This window comes from Malus sylvestris, chromosome 7 (assembly GCF_916048215.2).
Source record: "Malus sylvestris chromosome 7, drMalSylv7.2, whole genome shotgun sequence".
In the NCBI taxonomy this organism is placed as follows: Eukaryota; Viridiplantae; Streptophyta; class Magnoliopsida; order Rosales; family Rosaceae; genus Malus; species Malus sylvestris.
In genome coordinates, this window is record NC_062266.1 from 31,941,987 (window position 1) to 31,959,041 (window position 17,055).

Consider the following 17,055-nt stretch of genomic DNA (forward strand, 5'->3'; position numbering starts at 1 on the left):
ATAAGGTGTTACTTTGTCAGGTATAGACAAAATCCATACATGTTTCCATAAAGGATCACCAGTTCTACTCGACAAACCTTGCATTCCACTTGAGCAACATCTGATCATTCGTTGCAGGAATTGATCCAACCCAAGCCAAAGAATATGTGTTTCGAGAGGGACGTTGATTGGTTTTAATAATGAATGGTGACATTTCAAAGGCACCAAAGCAGAATTAAACAAGGTGTCTTTTGCAACTAAAAGTACAACAGAGATAGGAAGTAGTTGAAGGGAAATGAAGCGTTAACAAGGGAATTTACATGAGATGTTTGGGTAGCCGGTGAAGAAAGAAAAAATATGTTGGTGGTGCTGGGACATCTTCTCATGCCTGCAAAGATTTCACGATCAACCATGGAAGTCCAAAACGACTGAGTTCATAGCAGGTCCTCTCAAATGGAGAAGATTGTTCATCTGGCGTGAAAAGAAATATGAGGGATAAGGGTTGGATTCTTGATAGCATTTGGTATTTATACCACATACCTTCAAATCCATGAATATCCATCACCCCTCAAAATCCTATCAAATCCTTGGTAATTTCACTACACCTAGACATCTTCAGACTCATTTAAAATCTTAATCGACTATCCCAAGATTTCGATGTATTCTTTAAAATCCTCTAAAATCCTAATTTGATTACACTCTGATTTCAAAATCTTTTAAAATCATAATTGAATACACCCAAATTTTAAAATCTATTAAAATGCTATCAAATCCTAATTTGACTACACTCTTAGATCATTCACCTGAGATACAGTGACCAAGATCCAACCTTTAAAACCTATCCTTTAGAGCACTAGTCATCATTAGTTGTCGATCATAAAAGTTTTGAAATTCTCTTAATGTATGTACTAATAATATATTCATCTTTGAGTAATGCATCCCCTACCTTCAGAGTAGTTCCACCATTGCTAAGGACCTCTCGGGCTATTCACTATTTAATCCACCTCGTGAACAGTAACTGCCCTTAATGAATAGTAACTACCTTTTGCATCTCCACCCCTACACTGAATAGCCCTGGCAATAGACAATAAAATATTAATATTTTTTTAAATAATACAAAATAATTTTATTTGTAATTTCGGATAGGATTTTTAATCGGTCTCGTTGTACCACTTTCTATTAAATTTTTTTTTTAATTTTTTAATTTTTTCTTTTCACATGGTGCAACACATCATTCTAAAACCTTTGTTTTTTTCACATGGTGCCGATGCACCATTCCAAAAACATTTTTTTTATTGTTATTTTTTATTCTTTTCACATGGTGTCAACTAGGGGTGGGCAAACGGGTCATGGACCCATGGGTCGGGACTGATCCTTACGGTTTGGGACGGATTCGGGGCGAGTCCAAAAATTATAAATGCAAAACAAGGCGGGCTGGGCCGGTTCCTGATAAATAACAGGGCGGGCCGGTTGTAAAAGGTAGAGAAAACAGGCCCCGGCCTGGACCGTTCATTCCTACTGACAATTGTTTATTACCCTGGGCTAATTTCGCTCAAGCCTCACCCTCACCCTTACTGTCTCTCTCTCCCGAGTCAAGTCTGAGTCTCCTCCCTCATATCTCGATCTCCTCCATCTTGATCTCCTCCCTCTCTCTCTCTCTCCCCCCCCATCTCACCCGCCCTAAACCCAGCTGAACCCCTTTCTTCCTCTCATCTTCTCCAACTTTCACAAAGCATAACCAGGCATATACCCAGGAACCGGCTCAAGATCCGCGACATCGAGCTCCGCCTCCCGCGCCGTCCTCCATAGGTACAGTAAAATTACACACACACACATACACACGTATAGAGGTATCTAAATATTTTAATTTAAAATGTTAGCTTTGAATTTATGAAATGATTGTTAGGTTTTATGCGGCAGATGTGAGGGTGGAGAGCTTCGAGGTGCTCGACAAGTGCAAAGTATTGTTCTATATTATCTAGATTAACTAGACTATTTTGGATAGCTACTAGCCTGCTTTCATTAATCAAACACCAATCTGAAGGTAGGGTGATGTCTGACCACCTGATGGTTCTTGGTACTTTAATGTTTGCATTTTCTTGATTAGTTTGAATTAAAAGTGTATGATCTCTCGGACTTTTGGTTAAAGCATGAAAATTCATGTTTGTGCCAGTGACTTTATAATAGACTCTGTAAATTAGTGCCAAAGGCTGTGTTCCTTCAAGGACTTGATATCCTGAAGTTTTGATATTTAAAGTGAGTGCTTTCAGCATGTGGGGATCTGAAAGACTTATGGTGAGATCTGGAAAACAATCAAAATGGATAGGTCCATTGTAGAGACTCGACTTAATCATTCCAAGTATGCTATCACTAAAATTAATGAATCTAGCATCTCGGAGGCATAATAAAATAGAGGTATTAAGACCCTTTTGTGTTAAAGGTTTTACGGCTATTTGAACTAAGCCAGTGTGAATGTAGTTATGACCATCTTTCCTATGGGATTTGATTTGTTCTGGAGAAAACAATTGACAAGTCTCATGTTCTTTACTAAGAGCATAAGCCTTTTCAACTGTCTTGACATGATGTTCACTCCTAAATGAGGCTACTGACCATTTATTTTTATAAATATTTTTACTTGAAACCTTGGGGATATTCCAATCTCCAAAGTCTACACTTTCATCAGTTTGAAAATCAAGTTTTTGTTCCTCATTAACTGTACCAGGTATATTGCCCAAACTAGACCTAGAGCTAGTGCTGGTTTCAATTGCTTATGTGCTGCTTTTCTTTCTTATACTTTAGATTTGTGCAGAAACTGTGAAGCTATTGCTATCTGTGTCAATTCCCGTTGCTAACTTGCTAATGCCACCGGTGCTCCTCCATTTGGATGGAAGGTACTTTGCTTTTCTTTTATCTTAAGTTTTCTATATCTGCAATACTGACTGCCTGGAACCCCTTACTTGATTACTTACCTGGCATTGCTCTCGAGTACTCATCTTCAACACCATAGAATACAAGCTGGATGGATGAAGTGGAAGAGTGCATCCGGCGTGTTGTGTGACCGCCGTATGCCACTGAAGCTGAAGGGAAAATTTTATAGGACGACAATAAGGTCGGCGATGCTGTATGGCACAGAATGTTGGGCGGTGAAGCATCAACACGTACACAAAATGGGTGTAACGGAGATGAGGATGCTTCGTTGGATGTGTGGGCACACGAGAAAGGATAAGATTAGGAATGAGGATATCCGGGGTAAAGTAGGAGTAGCCAAAATTGAAGGAAAGATGAGAGAAAATCGGTTACGGTGGTTTGGACATGTGCAAAGAAGGCCTACTGACGTTCCGATTAGAAGATGCGACTATGGGACAGAGGTTCAGGGCCGAAGGGGTAGAGGAAGACCTAGGAAAACTTTGAGAGAGACCCTAAGAAAAGACTTAGAGTACTTGGATCTAAAGGAGGACATGACACAGGACAGAACACAATGGCGTTCTAAGATTCATATAGCCGATCCCACTCAGTGACTTGGATTTTCCAAGTCTCCAACTGAGAAGTTGTCCTCGCTCGGGAAATTAAGGGAACACTACCTCAACCTACATGCTCCACTCACAAAGCTTCAACATACAAGCTTCAACAAAAGAAAATTCAAAGAACTTAGCGAAGAAGGCTTTGGTGATTTAACACAATACGTTGAAATGAAGGAAAGCTTATTTATTGATATCCCCGATAAGTTACAAATATGTACATATACTTGAGTCAAAATAAACAAACAAGAGGGAGCCTTCACAAAGCCTGCTTAGGAGAAGTCTCAGCAGTCGGTAGAGCCCCAGAAAGAGAAGGCACCGGAGGGGGATCATTCGGAGCCGCAGTACTGGACAGAACCCTAGAAGGAGGAGGCATCAGAGGTTGATCATTTGGAGCTTCATTACGCAGTACAGCCCCAGAAGACGAAGGCAATAAATGCCTTTGGAACAAACCCACAAATCTCTGATGATCAAGTAAAACCTGACCATCAGATTCCTTCATCTGGTCAAGCTTCCTCTTCATGTTTGTAGCATAGTCATGTGCGAGCCGGTGCAACTATTTATTCTCATGCTTGAGCCCTCTAATCTCCTGTTTGAGACTCATCACTTCAGCCGCCAATGATTCAACTTGGCGGGTTCGAGCAAATAGGCGTTGGGCCATATTAGACACAGAACCTACACACTGAACACTAAGAGCCAGAGAATCCTTAACAGTCAACTCATCAGACCGTTTGGAAAGTAGTCTGTTATCTTTGGGAGTGAGAAGGTTCCTGGCCACTACCGCAGCGGTCATATCATTCTTCATCACGGAATCCCCAACGGTAAGAGGACCAGTAGGGGAGACGAAGGATGGGCGCCATATGTTGTCTGGAGAAGGCGGGGCTGCCTCTTCAACAAGGTTCAAGTCAAAACGACGGTCGGAGGGGCCAGATATTTTCAAAGGTGTTGAAGAGAGAAGAGGTCGGACAAATCAAGATCTTAGAAGTGCAAGAATGGAGCTTCTACTGGTGGATATTCAAGTGTGCTTTGGAACTTAATGTCAGCCCCTATAAAAATCTGCACTCGACGAAGCTTCAGAAATCGAAGAGGCGTTTGCTTTCTCAAAAGCTGGGCTGCTCAGAGACCACGAGGGTCGATCTCAGAAATCGAAGAGGCGTTTTCTTTCTCAAAAGCTGGGCTGCTCAAAGACCACGAAAGCCGATCTCAGAAATCGAAGAGGTTTGCTTTCTCAAAAGCTGGGCTGCTCAGAGACCACGAGGGCCGAACTCAGAAATCGAAGAGGCACCTACTTTTCCAGCCTTGTCAGCACCTGTCACACGCACACTCAGCTTTGCGGAAATTATGGGCATTCTGTCGAAGATTTCTGGCGAAGTAAAAAGCACATGAATCGTACTGTTCAATCACCCACTTCCCACACGCAACAGTAGCTCATGGGTACCACATATAACTTTGCCAAAGTTCTCTGACAAAGTTGAGACTACTTTTCCAGCCTTCTCAGCACCTGTCACACGCACACTCAGCTTTGCGGAAATTATGGGCATTATGTCGAAGATTTCTGGCGAAGTAGAAAGCACATGAATCGTACTGTTCAATCACCCACTTCCCACACGCAACAGTAGCTCATAGGTACCACATATAACTTTGCCAAAGTTCTCTGACAAAGTTGAGACACTTGAAGCTTGCAGCTCTCACTACATCGCTCTGACCAAGAAGGGTAAAAGAATAGCAAAGAAACAACATTAACAAAGTTTAGACACATAAATTTTGAAGGCCTAGCTACCATATTATTACCCACAAGGGTAAAGGAACAGTACCACTGCTGGATAATTGGAAAGTCCCGGTGTGTCAACCTATGTGCTTCGTGGCAAGGTAAACTAGCAAACATGCCCAACCTTTACTCACATTCGAGAAAACACTCCCAACAAGATTGCTTGCCCCAAAATCGAAGAGGCATCGCCCTCCGAATCTCGAGAGCCAGACTCCCAACATGATTACTTTCTCAAAAATCGAAGAGAGGGTAAAGGAACAGTACCACTGCTAGATAATTGGAAAGGCCCTGTGTGTCAACCTCTGTGCTTCGTGGCAAGGTAGACTAGCAAACATGCCCAACCTTTACTCACATTCGAGAAAACACCCCCAACAAGATTGCTTGCTCCAAAATCGAAGAGGCATCGCCCTCCGAATCTCGAGAGCCAGACTCCTAACATGATTACTTTCTCAAAAATCGAAGAGAGGGTAAAGGAACAGTACCACTGCTGGATAATTGGAAAGTCCCTGTGTGTCAACCTCTGTGCTTCGTGGCAAGGTAGACTAGCAAACATGTCCAACCTTTACTCACATTCGAGAAAACACTCCCAACAAGATTGCTTGCTCCAAAATCGAAGAGGCACCGCCCTACGAATCTTGAGAGCCAGACTCCCAACATAATTACTTTCTCAAAAATCGAAGACACCGCTCTCCGAATCTCGAGAGCCAGACCCCCTGCAGGACTGCTTTCTCAAAAATCGAAGAGGCATCGTTCTCCGAATCTCGAGAGCCATATCCCCGACAGGATTGCTTGTTCGAAAACCGAAGACGCACCACTTTCCCAACTTCAAGAGCCGGATCTCCTTGGATAAAGCTTGTTTGTAATCTTCACACGCAACATCAACTTTCCAGATACCACAGACCACTTTTTCAAAGTGCTCTGACAGAGTTAAAACTTGTGAAGCTGGCAGCTCCCACTACCGTGATGTTAGGAAGACTCCTATATATGTCGACCTCCATCCCCAACGGACAGGCAGATCTGCAAAAATGCTCAACCCTTCCTCTTATCTGAGAGGGCACTCCCAACGAAGCCTTTCGAAATATTCAGCTTTCTTTCCCCCCGATAATACCTCTGTAAACAAGCTATACTAGAGCAAGAATATCTCATATCATCAGGCTTAAAAGCAAGAGTATCCCATATCATGCTTTTTCCCTGTCTTTTCCTTTGGCCTTGTTCTTACCTGCAAGACAAGGAGAAAGAGAGGAATCAGTCAGCACTTGGAATCAAGCTTCCAGCCAGGAACTGACTGCCTGGAACCCCTTACCTGATTACTTACCTGGCATTGCTCTCGAGTACTCATCTTCAACATCTTATGCTTCCAGGGAAGATACCGCATCTGCCTGAGGAACATATAGGGCAAGTGAGAAGGATACAAGGAAGCATGTGGAGACAAGCGTAACAGCACACGTGCCGATACATCCACTACTCTGTCAAAAGCAAAAGTATCCCATATCAGCAGGGTCGAACGTACTCTAGATTTGATGGACTTGTTTTGACCCTCAAATTCTTCAGTCGGCCTTATACTCTGGAGGAAACCAGAAAACCCTCCAGCCCAGTTCAAGAATAAGCCTGTGGAAAGTTACTTCTTCAAAAGCAAAAGTATCCCATATCATCTCTTCTCATTTTTCTTCTCTTTATCCTTCATGCTTCCTGCAAGATAGGGAGAATGTGAACAATCAGCCGGAGCTCTGATTGCTTACCTTGTATGTTACCTTTTTCAGCAGATCCCCTAGCTCGGCGACTTGGGGGACTCCTACTACATGGTTTGTATCGCGCTTGACCAAGCCTGAAACTACAAGTAAGCTTCAAGTGACATTGATACATTACCTTGTGCATCTCCACCAGTTACAGATACCACCCATGGATGGAGGAAGAGTACTTCCAGAGAAGATGCCACATCTACCTATGAGACAGATAAGGAAAGTCAAGACGATACCATACTCCAGTACTTAGAAGTTTCGTGGTTACGAGATCATTCTCCCACAATATTTCCTAATGTCATTTGTACTAAATCATTCACTTGTACTCCCTAAAGGAGAGCTTGAACCTATGTAATTGTGTAAACCTTTCACAATTAATGAGAACTCCTCTATTCCGTGGACGTAGCCAATCTGGATGAACCACGTACATCTTGTGTTTGCTTTCCTATCTCTATCCATTTATATACTTATCCACACTAATGACCGGAGCAATCTAGAGAAGATCACAAAAAGTGACCGTTTTCGCTACCTAGGATCTATCTTGCAAGAGAACGGAGAATTAGATGGAGATCTCAACCATAGAATACAAGCTGGATGGATGAAGTGTAAGAGTGTATCCGGCGTGTTGTGTGATCGTCGTAGGCCACTGAAGCTCAAGGGAAAATTTTATAGGACGGCAATAAGGCCAGCGATGTTGTATGACACAAAATGTTGGGCAGTGAAGCATCAACACGTACACAAAATGGGTGTAGCGGAGATGAGGATGCTTCGTGGGATGTATGGGCACACGAGAAAGGATAAGATTGGGAATGAGGATATCCGAGGTAAAGTAGGAGTAGCCAAAATTGAAGGAAATATGAGAGAAAATCGGTTCCGGTGGTTTGGACATGTGCAAAGAAGGCCTACTGACGCTCCGGTTCGAAAATGTGACTACGGGACAGAGGTTCAGGGCCGAAGGGGTAGAGGAAGACCTAGGAAAACTTTGGAAGAGACCCTAAGAAAAGACTTGAGTACTTGGATCTAACGGAGGACATGACACAAAACCGAGCGCAATGGTGTTCTAGGATTCATATAGCCGACCCCACTTAGTGGGAAAAGGCTTTGTTGTTGTTGTTGTTGTTGTTGTTGTTTCTATATCTGCAATTTCACACATAACAAACTAGCTACACTCTGAGCTGTTATAAAGCTGACCGTGCAGCTGACATGGATTGGCAGTGCTGACTGTGCTGCTGATCTGTGTCTTTATTTAGGACATCAAGAATTTGATGGGTTTTGTGTAGTTTTTTTTTATTTTTTTTATAAACTGCCCATAATTGTGGAATTCATGATTTTGCAATGACGTTTAGTTGATAGCATTAGGACTAACATTGCAGGGGTAGTAAACTTACGGTGACTACTCTTACCAAGTTATTGAAAATAAATTAGCAATGCAACAGCTTCTGATCAAAACAAAGCTTGAAAAGCAAAAAATCTGATGACATGTTTAAATTTTTCCCTACATTCTTTATGTTATGCAAATTTTTGTGATATTAAACGATGGAAAACGTATTGTTCTGATATTGAATCGTACGTACTTGCAGAAAACCTGGGCACAAGTTACAACTAATTCTTAGTATAAGGTTTCAGTTACTTCTTCGACTAAGCAATACAAAGCTGGAGAGAGCCTGTGTCGGAAGAAGCTTATTGAAGTTGTGAAGTTCAGGGATGTTATCAATAATGAATTTTACTTCCAGATGTATTGTGATGATCTTCCAGTTTGGGGGTACATCGGGAAAGTTGAAGATGAAAGTTGGGAAAAAGGGACCAAGTATTATCTGTTCACACATTTTCTTTTTGATGTTCTTTACCATGGAAACCAAGTAATAGAAATACATGCTTTTTGTGATCCAAATCATGTTGTCGATATAACAGAAATTGATATTGATGTTGAGTTCACTTTGTTGGATTTTGTGGCTCAATACTTCTTGGGCCTTTAGTTTTTTGTCTCAAGCCCAAATAGGTTTGACCTTTTGTTACCCATTTGAAAGTCACATGGCAGCTAGGGTTTAATTAAAAGGCACCAGCCTTATATAAGGCAATTCATGCCATTTGGTCAGTAGAGAGAGCATAAACGCAGCGGCATCAGAGATTAGAAAAACAGAGCAGCCGACAGAGAAGAAAGTTAAGTGCTGCTATTTTTTTCTGTCCTCCATTTGTGCAATTATTCATTCAAAGATATTGTGCTACATTTGTGGCTTTTGGGAGAGAAGGATTTGGTATGTGTTTCTTCTTCTCCATTTGTTCTTTGTATGAGTGAGAGCTATTGGGTGTATGTGGGATCTGGGTTTGAGTGTTGAACTCTATTTGTAATCTCCTTTTGATATTAGTGGAATTTCCTCGCCGTCTCGGAACTGGACGTAGGCTTACGCCGAACCAGTATAAATCCTTGTGTCATTTGGATTATTTGTCTTATCATATTTTGCCATTGTAGTTTATTGGTTTCATATTTGACGCTTCCGCACAACAAGTGGTATCAGAGCTCTGGGTTTCGACTTGGGGCTTTGTACTAATATGTCTATGAAACCTTCGAATATGTCGGTGAAATATGATATTGAAAATTTCAATGGGAGGAATGATTTTAGCCTGTGGCGGGTTAAGATGCGAGCTGTGCTAGTTCAACAAGGGTTGCTTAAGGCGCTACAGGATGTGGAAGCCTTGCCACAAGATTGGTCTGCTGAAGAAAAAGAAAACGCTTTGAATCGAGCACATAGTGCAATTATGTTATCACTATCTGATGAAGTTCTTCGTGAGATGGAAAATGAAACTACTGCAGCTGGTTTGTGGCTTAAGTTGGAGAGTATATACATGACCAAATCCCTCACCAATCGTTTGTATTTGAAGCAACGTTTGTACACTCTCCGTATGACTGAAGGTACACCTATTCAAAACCATCTTGATGAGTTTAATAAGGTTATTATGGATTTGAAAAGTATGGATAATAAAATTGATGATGAGGATCAATCTTTGATTTTGTTGTGTTCTTTACCTCATTCGTATGCGAATTTTGTTGAAACTTTGTTATATGGGAGAGATTCTATTTGTATGGAGAATGTAAAAGCCGCTTTGAATTCAAGAGAGTTAAAGAACAAAGTATTTGGAAATTTGAATGATTCTCATTCTGAGGCTTTGATAGCAAGAGGCAGAGATAGGGAATATGGTTCAGGTAGTAATAAAGGAAATTTGAGATCGAAGTCTAAGACCAGAAACAACACATGCAACTATTGTCGCAAGGAAGGGCATTGGAAAGTTAATTGCCCAAAACTGAAAGATAATGCTGGTGCGAGTGCGAATGTCGTCGATGACAACTTCGACTTTGTTCTATGATGACAGTTGGCTACACCAGATTTGAAATTTAAAAAAAAAAAAAAAAAAAAAAAAGGAATCTGGTGTTGTGGGTACTCTTAAATCTCTCTGCTACATATGGAGATTTAAGAGTTTGTAAGGATTCTTTGTTATGATTTGAGAAAGTTGCTTAGTAGCCTCTATGTATGTTTGTGTTATGTCAGTTGCTCTTCATCGGTGTTTTTATTGTTTTGGATATTGGTATGGTTTTGCTTTTTTTGGTAAAGTTGAATTCAGCGAGGGCCAATTTGTTAAGTTCTGCAAGTTTGGATAGTGAGACACCACACTATTTTGGAGACACCACATGCACTGCAGAACATTTGTGTGGAACCCTCTTGTAGAAGGCAAGTTATATGCTTTCTAACTTTGTTTGGTCTATGGACATTTGGTTGGATTTGTTTTCCACTGCTATTTGGTCTGTTGGTCTCCATCATCTGCAATTAGTTTTCTTGAAGACTCCAGTTGAGGTATGGTTTTGGATCTTCTGCTGATTATTTGAATTTGAAATTTTGGTTGTCCTGTTGGTGCTCATGTGATGATGGTAAACTTGAGTGAAGGGCATATTTTTTGTATGTGGTATGTGAGACCTTGTTGCCAAATTTGAAATCAATTTTGACTTGGAGAATGTGACATGCTATGTGAATGAGTCTATTGGTGCAGTTTAAGACCATGGTGTTTGTGAGCAGGTGGAGTTCGTTGTGTGTCCAACTTTGGTATGGTGTGCTTGATCTTTTGTTGGTGATATTGAAGAATTTCAGTTCTTCGTTTGAATCACCTTTTGTTTTGATCAAGGCACTTAAGGTTTGCAAATTTGGAGAAGACGGTAGAGAAATGTTTACTTTCGTTGGCTTTGGTACAGTTTGAGTCGAGGTGGAAATTGTTATGAGTACCGGAAAGTTTGGGGAATTTGATTTAGCTTCCGTTGTCTCTAGTTCGTATTTTGGGTGCTTATGATGATTGTTGAGTCGACTCTGTGTTGCTTTCGGGAATTTCGCCAAGGTGGAGATTGTTGGATTTTGTGGCTCAATACTTCTTGGGCCTTTAGTTTTTTGTCTCAAGCCCAAATAGGTTTGGCCTTTTGTTACCCATTTGAAAGCCACATGGCAGCTAGGGTTTAATTAAAAGGCACCAGCCTTATATAAGGCAATTCATGCCATTTGGTTAGTAGAGAGAGCAGAAACGCAGCGGCAGCAGAGAGTAGAAAAACAGAGCAGCCGACAGAGAAGAAAGTTAAGTGCTGCTATTTTTTTTTGTCCTCCATTTGTGCAATCATTCATTCAAAGATATTGTGCTACATTTGTGGCTTTTGGGAGAGAAGGATTTGGTATGTGTTTCTTCTTCTCCATTTGTTCTTTGTATGAGTGAGAGCTATTGGGTGTATGTGGGATCTGGGTTTGAGTGTTGAACTCTATTTGTAATCTCCTTTTGATATTAGTAGAATTTCCTCGTTGTCTCGGAACTGGACGTAGGCTTACGCCGAACCAGTATAAATCCTTGTGTCATTTGGATTATTTGTCTTATCATATTTTGCCATTGTAGTTTATTGGTTTCATATTTGACGCTTCCGCACAACACACTTATTCAGTTAACTGGAAAGCCACATCAACTCAGTTCCAGAACAGGATGGACAAGTACTCAGAGGCTTCATTACTGCCAGTCCGCCAGAAAATTCATTGGTTCTCATTCATCAACTCTATTATGATCATCGTGCTTTTGATGGGATAGCTTGCTTTGCTCATAGTGCGACGCCTCAAGAACGATATGAAAAAGTAAAGCATTATTCACAATCTTGTCCAACTACATTATGTTTTTACTTGGTCAGCCTAGTGTAATCAATCTTGTCATAGGTTCTCAAACAGTGATGAAGAAGAAGACAAGGAGGTTGGCTGGAAATACATTCATGGTGATGTTTTCAGATATCCCCCAAACATGTCATTGTTTTGTGCTGTCTTGGACGTGGGTACCCAACTGATTGCCATGTTCTGTAGATAGCATGGTGACAGATATTTTACTCTGTTTTTACCTTGAAGGGAACCCCTATAGAACAGAGGGACATCGTAGCCTCTGTAAATGTTGAACACCTACATATAATTTCATATACCTATAAGATGTAGGACTACAAGAGCAGTTAGGCAGACAAGAAGATATTTGGACCCACTCCATCCTTTGGCATCCCCCAGAAGGTGCCTTGGAATCACTCCAAGGTTAATGTGCCTCACACACAAGCAGAAAATCCAAGATTTCTTTCCACTAACATTGATTTTAAAAGAATTCCGCAGTATATTAATGTGGATCTTTCAAGATACCGTGAGGTTTTTTTCATCACATTCTAGTTCCTTTCACACATGGTCTTTATAGATTTGGAAAAAGCGTATGATAGGGTCCCAAGAGACATTCTTTGGAGGATTTTAGAGAAGAAAGGAGTACGAGTAGCATATATCCAAGCTATAAAGGATATGTATGAAGGAGCAAAGACTGCTGTAAGAACTCATGAAGGACAAACCGAAAGCTTTCCCATAACTGTAGGATTACATCAAGGCTCATCCTTAAGTCCTTACCTTTTTGCGTTGGTAATGGATGAGTTAACAGGACATATTCAAGATGATATTCCTTGGTGTATGCTTTTCGCAGACGATATAGTGTTGATAGATGAAACTCAGGAAGGGGTAAATGCAAAGCTTAACCTTTGGAGAGAAGTGTTGGAATCTAAAGGTCTTCGCCTAAGCCGATCAAAGACAGAATATATGGAGTGCAAGTTCAGTGCAAATGGAGGCCAAAACGAGTTAGGGGTGAGGATCGGAGATCAAGAAATACCAAAGAGCGACCGTTTTCGTTACCTAGGATCTATCTTGCAAAAGAACGGAGAATTAGATGGAGATCTCAACCATAGAATCCAAGCTGGATGGATGAAGTGGAAGAGTGCATCCGGCGTGTTATGTGACCGCCGTATGCCACTGAAGCTCAAGGGAAAATTTTATAGGACGGCAATAAGGCCGGCGATGCTGTATGGCACATAATGTTGGGCGGTGAAACATCAACACGTACACAAAATGGGTGTAGCGGAGATGAGGATGCTTCGTTGGATGTGTGGGCACACGAGAAAGGATAAGATTAGGAATGAGGATATCCGGGGTAAAGTAGGAGTAGCCGAAATTGAAGGAAAGATGAGAGAAAATCGGTTACGGTGGTTTGGACATGTGCAAAGAAGGCCTACTGACGCTCCGATTAGAAGATGCGACTATGGGACAGAGGTTCAGGGCCGAAGGGGTAGAGGAAGACCTAGGAAAACTTTGGAAGAGACTCTAAGAAAAGACTTAGAGTACTTGGATCTAACGAAGGACATGACACAAGATCGAGCACAATGGCGTTCTAAGATTCATATAGCCGATCCCACTCAGTGACTTGGATTTTCCAAGTCTCCAACCGAGAAGTTTTCCTCACTCGGAAAATTAAGGGAACACTACCCCAACCTACATGCTCCACTCAGAAAGCTTCAACATACAAGCTTCAACAAAAGAAAATTCAAAGAACTTAGCGAATAAGGCTTTGGTGTATCTAACACAATACGTTGAAATGAAGGAAATCTTATTTATTGATATCCCCGATAAGCTACAAATATGTACATATACATGAGTCAAAATAAACACACAAGAGGGAGCCTTCACAAAGGTTGCCTAGGAGAAGTCTCAGCAGTCGGTAGAGCCCCAGAAAGAGAAGGCACCGGAGGGGGATCATTTGGAGCCTCAGTACTGGACAGAACCCTAGAAGGAGGAGGCATCAGAGGTTGATCATTTGGAGCTTCATTACGCGGTACAGCCCCAGAAGACGAAGGCAATAAATGCCTTTGGAACAAACCCACAAATCTCTGATGATCAAGTAAAACCTGACCATCAGTTTCCTTCATCTGGTCAAGTTTCCTCTTCATGTTTGTAGCATAGTCATGTGCGAGCCGGTGCAACTGTTTATTCTCATGCTTGAGCCCTCTAATCTCCTGTTTGAGACTCATCACTTCAGCCGCCAATGATTCAACTTGGCGGGTTCGAGCAAATAGGCGTTGGGCCATATTAGACACAGAACCTGCACACTGAACACTGAGAGCCAGCGAATCCTTAACAGCTAACTCATCAGACCGTTTGGAAATTAGTCTGTTATCTTTGGGAGTGAGAAGGTTCCTGGCCACCACCGCGGCGGTCATATCATTCTTCATCACGGAATCCCCAACGGTAAGAGGACCAGTAGGGGAGACGAAGGATGGGCGCCGTATGTTGTCTGGAGAAGGCGGGGCTGCCTCTTCAACAAGGTTCAAGTCAAAACGACGGTCGGAGGGGCCAGACATTTTCAAAGGTGTTGAAGAGAGAAGAGGTCGGACAAATCAAGATCTTAGAAGTGCAAGAATGAAGCTTCTACTGGTGGAGATTCAAGTGTGCTTTGGAACTTAATGCTAGCCCCTATAAAAATCTGCACTCGACGGAGCTTCAGAAATCGAAGAGGCGCCTGCTCAGAAATCGAAGAGGCGTTTGCTTTCTCAAAAGTTGGGCTGCTTAGAGATCACGAGGGTTGATCTCAGAAATCGAAGAGGCGTTTGCTTTCTCAAAAGTTGGGCTGCTCAAAGACCTCGAAGGCTGATCTCAGAAATCGAAGAGGCGCTCGCTTTCTCAAAAGCTGGGCTCCCCAGAGACCACGAAGGCCGATCTCAGAAATCGAAGAGGCACCTACTTTTCCAGCCTTGTCAGCACCTGTCACACGCACACTCAGCTTTGCGGAAATTATGGGCATTCTGTCGAAGACTTCTGGGGAAGTAGAAAACACATGAATCTTACTGTTCAATCACCCACTTCCCACACGCAACAATAGCTCATGGGTACCACAAATAACTTTGCCAAAGTTCTCTGCCAAAGTTGAGCACGTGAAGCTTGCAGCTCCCACTACATCGCTCTGACTAAGAAGGGTAAAAGAATAGCAAAGAAACAACACTAACAAAGTTTAGACCCATAAATTTTTGAAGGTCTAGCTACCATATTATTACCCACAAGGGTAAAGGAACAGTACCACTGCTGGATAATTGGAAAGTCCCTGTGTGTCAACCTCTGTGCTTCGTGGCAAGGTAGACTAGCAAACATGCTCAACCTTTACTCACATTCGAGAAAACACTCCCAATAAGATTGCTTGCTCCAAAATCGAAGAGGCACCGTCCTCCGAATCTCGAGAGCCAGACTCCCAACATGACTACTTTCTTAAAAATCGAAGAGAGGGTAAAGGAACAGTACCATTGCTGGATAATTGGAAAGTCCCTGTGTGTCAACCTCTGTGCTTCGTGGCAAGGTAGACTAGCAAACATGCCCAACCTTTACTCACATTTGAGAAAACACTCCCAACAAGATTGCTTGTTCCAAAATCGAAGAGGCACCGCCCTCCGAATCTCGAGAGCCAGACTCCAAACATGATTACTTTCTCAAAAATCGAAGAGACACTGCTCCCCGAATCTTCGAGGGCCAGATCCCCAGCATGATTGCTTTCTCAAAAATCGATGAGGCATCGTTCTCCGAATCTATCGAAGAGGCGCTCGCTTTCTCAAAAGTTGGGCTGCTCAGAGACCACGAGGGCCGATCTCAGAAATCGAAGAGCCACCTACTTTTCCAGCCTTGTCAGCACCTGTCACACGCACACTCAGCTTTGCAGAAATTATGGGCATTCTGTCGAAGACTTCTGGTGAAGTAGAAAGCACATGAATCTTACTGTTCAATCACCCACTTCCCACACGCAACAATAGCTCATGGGTACCACAGATAACTTTGCCAAAGTTCTCTGCCAAAGTTGAGCACGTGAAGCTTGCAGCTCCCACTACATCGCTCTGACCAAGAAAGGTAAAAGAATAGCAAAGAAACAGCACTAACAAAGTTTAGACACATAAATTTTGAAGGTCTAGCTACCATATTATTACCCACAAGGGTAAAGGAACAGTACCACTGCTGGATAATTGGAAAGTCCCTGTTTGTCAACCTCTGTGCTTCGTGGCAAGGTAGACTAGCAAACATGCCCAACCTTTACTCACATTCGAGAAAACACTCCCAACAAGATTGCTTGCTCCAAAATCGAAGAGACACCGTCCTCCGAATCTCGAGAGCCAGACTCCCAACATGACTACTTTCTCAAAATCGAAGAGAGGGTAAAGGAACAGTACCATTGTTGGATAATTGGAAAGTCCCTGTGTGTCAACCTTTGTGCTTCGTGGCAAGGTAGACTAGCAAACATGCCCAACCTTTACTCACATTCGAGACAACACTCCCAACAAGATTGCTTGCTCCAAAATCGAAGAGGCACCGCCCTCCGAATCTCGAGAGCCAGACTCCTAACATGATTACTTTCTCAAAAATCGAAGAGACACTGCTCTCCGAATCTTGAGAGCCAGCCCCCCACCATGATTGCTTTCTCAAAAATCGAAGAGGCATCGTTCTCCGAATCTCGAGAGCCAGATACCACAGACCACTTTTTCAAAGTGCTCTGACAGAGTTAAAACATGTGAAACTGGCAGCTCCCACTACCGTGCTATGACCAAGCAGGGTAAAGGAATAGCATTACTACTTGTTAGGGAGACTCCTATATATGTTGACCTTCATCCCCAACAGACAGGCAGACCTGCAAAAATGCTCAACCCTTCATCATATCTGAG

The 17,055-nt window shown here is 42.3% G+C and overlaps 2 long non-coding RNA genes across 3 annotated transcripts; one reads left to right on the plus strand and one right to left on the minus strand.

Annotated features, from left to right (window-relative positions):
• Positions 1-2,984: 2,984 nt before the first annotated feature.
• Positions 2,985-16,387, plus strand: LOC126630603 (uncharacterized). The gene is made up of 3 exons (XR_007626054.1): positions 2,985-3,088; positions 13,378-15,269; positions 16,187-16,387. It is a non-coding gene; the product is annotated as an uncharacterized LOC126630603 (long non-coding RNA).
• On the minus strand, positions 4,393-16,528 carry LOC126630602 (uncharacterized). 2 transcript variants are annotated; one of them, XR_007626053.1, is made up of 5 exons: positions 16,386-16,528; positions 15,513-15,688; positions 5,566-5,825; positions 4,999-5,347; positions 4,393-4,806 (listed from the first exon to the last, which is right to left on the minus strand). It is a non-coding gene; the product is annotated as an uncharacterized LOC126630602 (long non-coding RNA). The 2 variants fall into 2 exon arrangements; XR_007626052.1 differs by having other exon boundaries at positions 4,393-5,347.
• Positions 16,529-17,055: the final 527 nt, after the last annotated feature.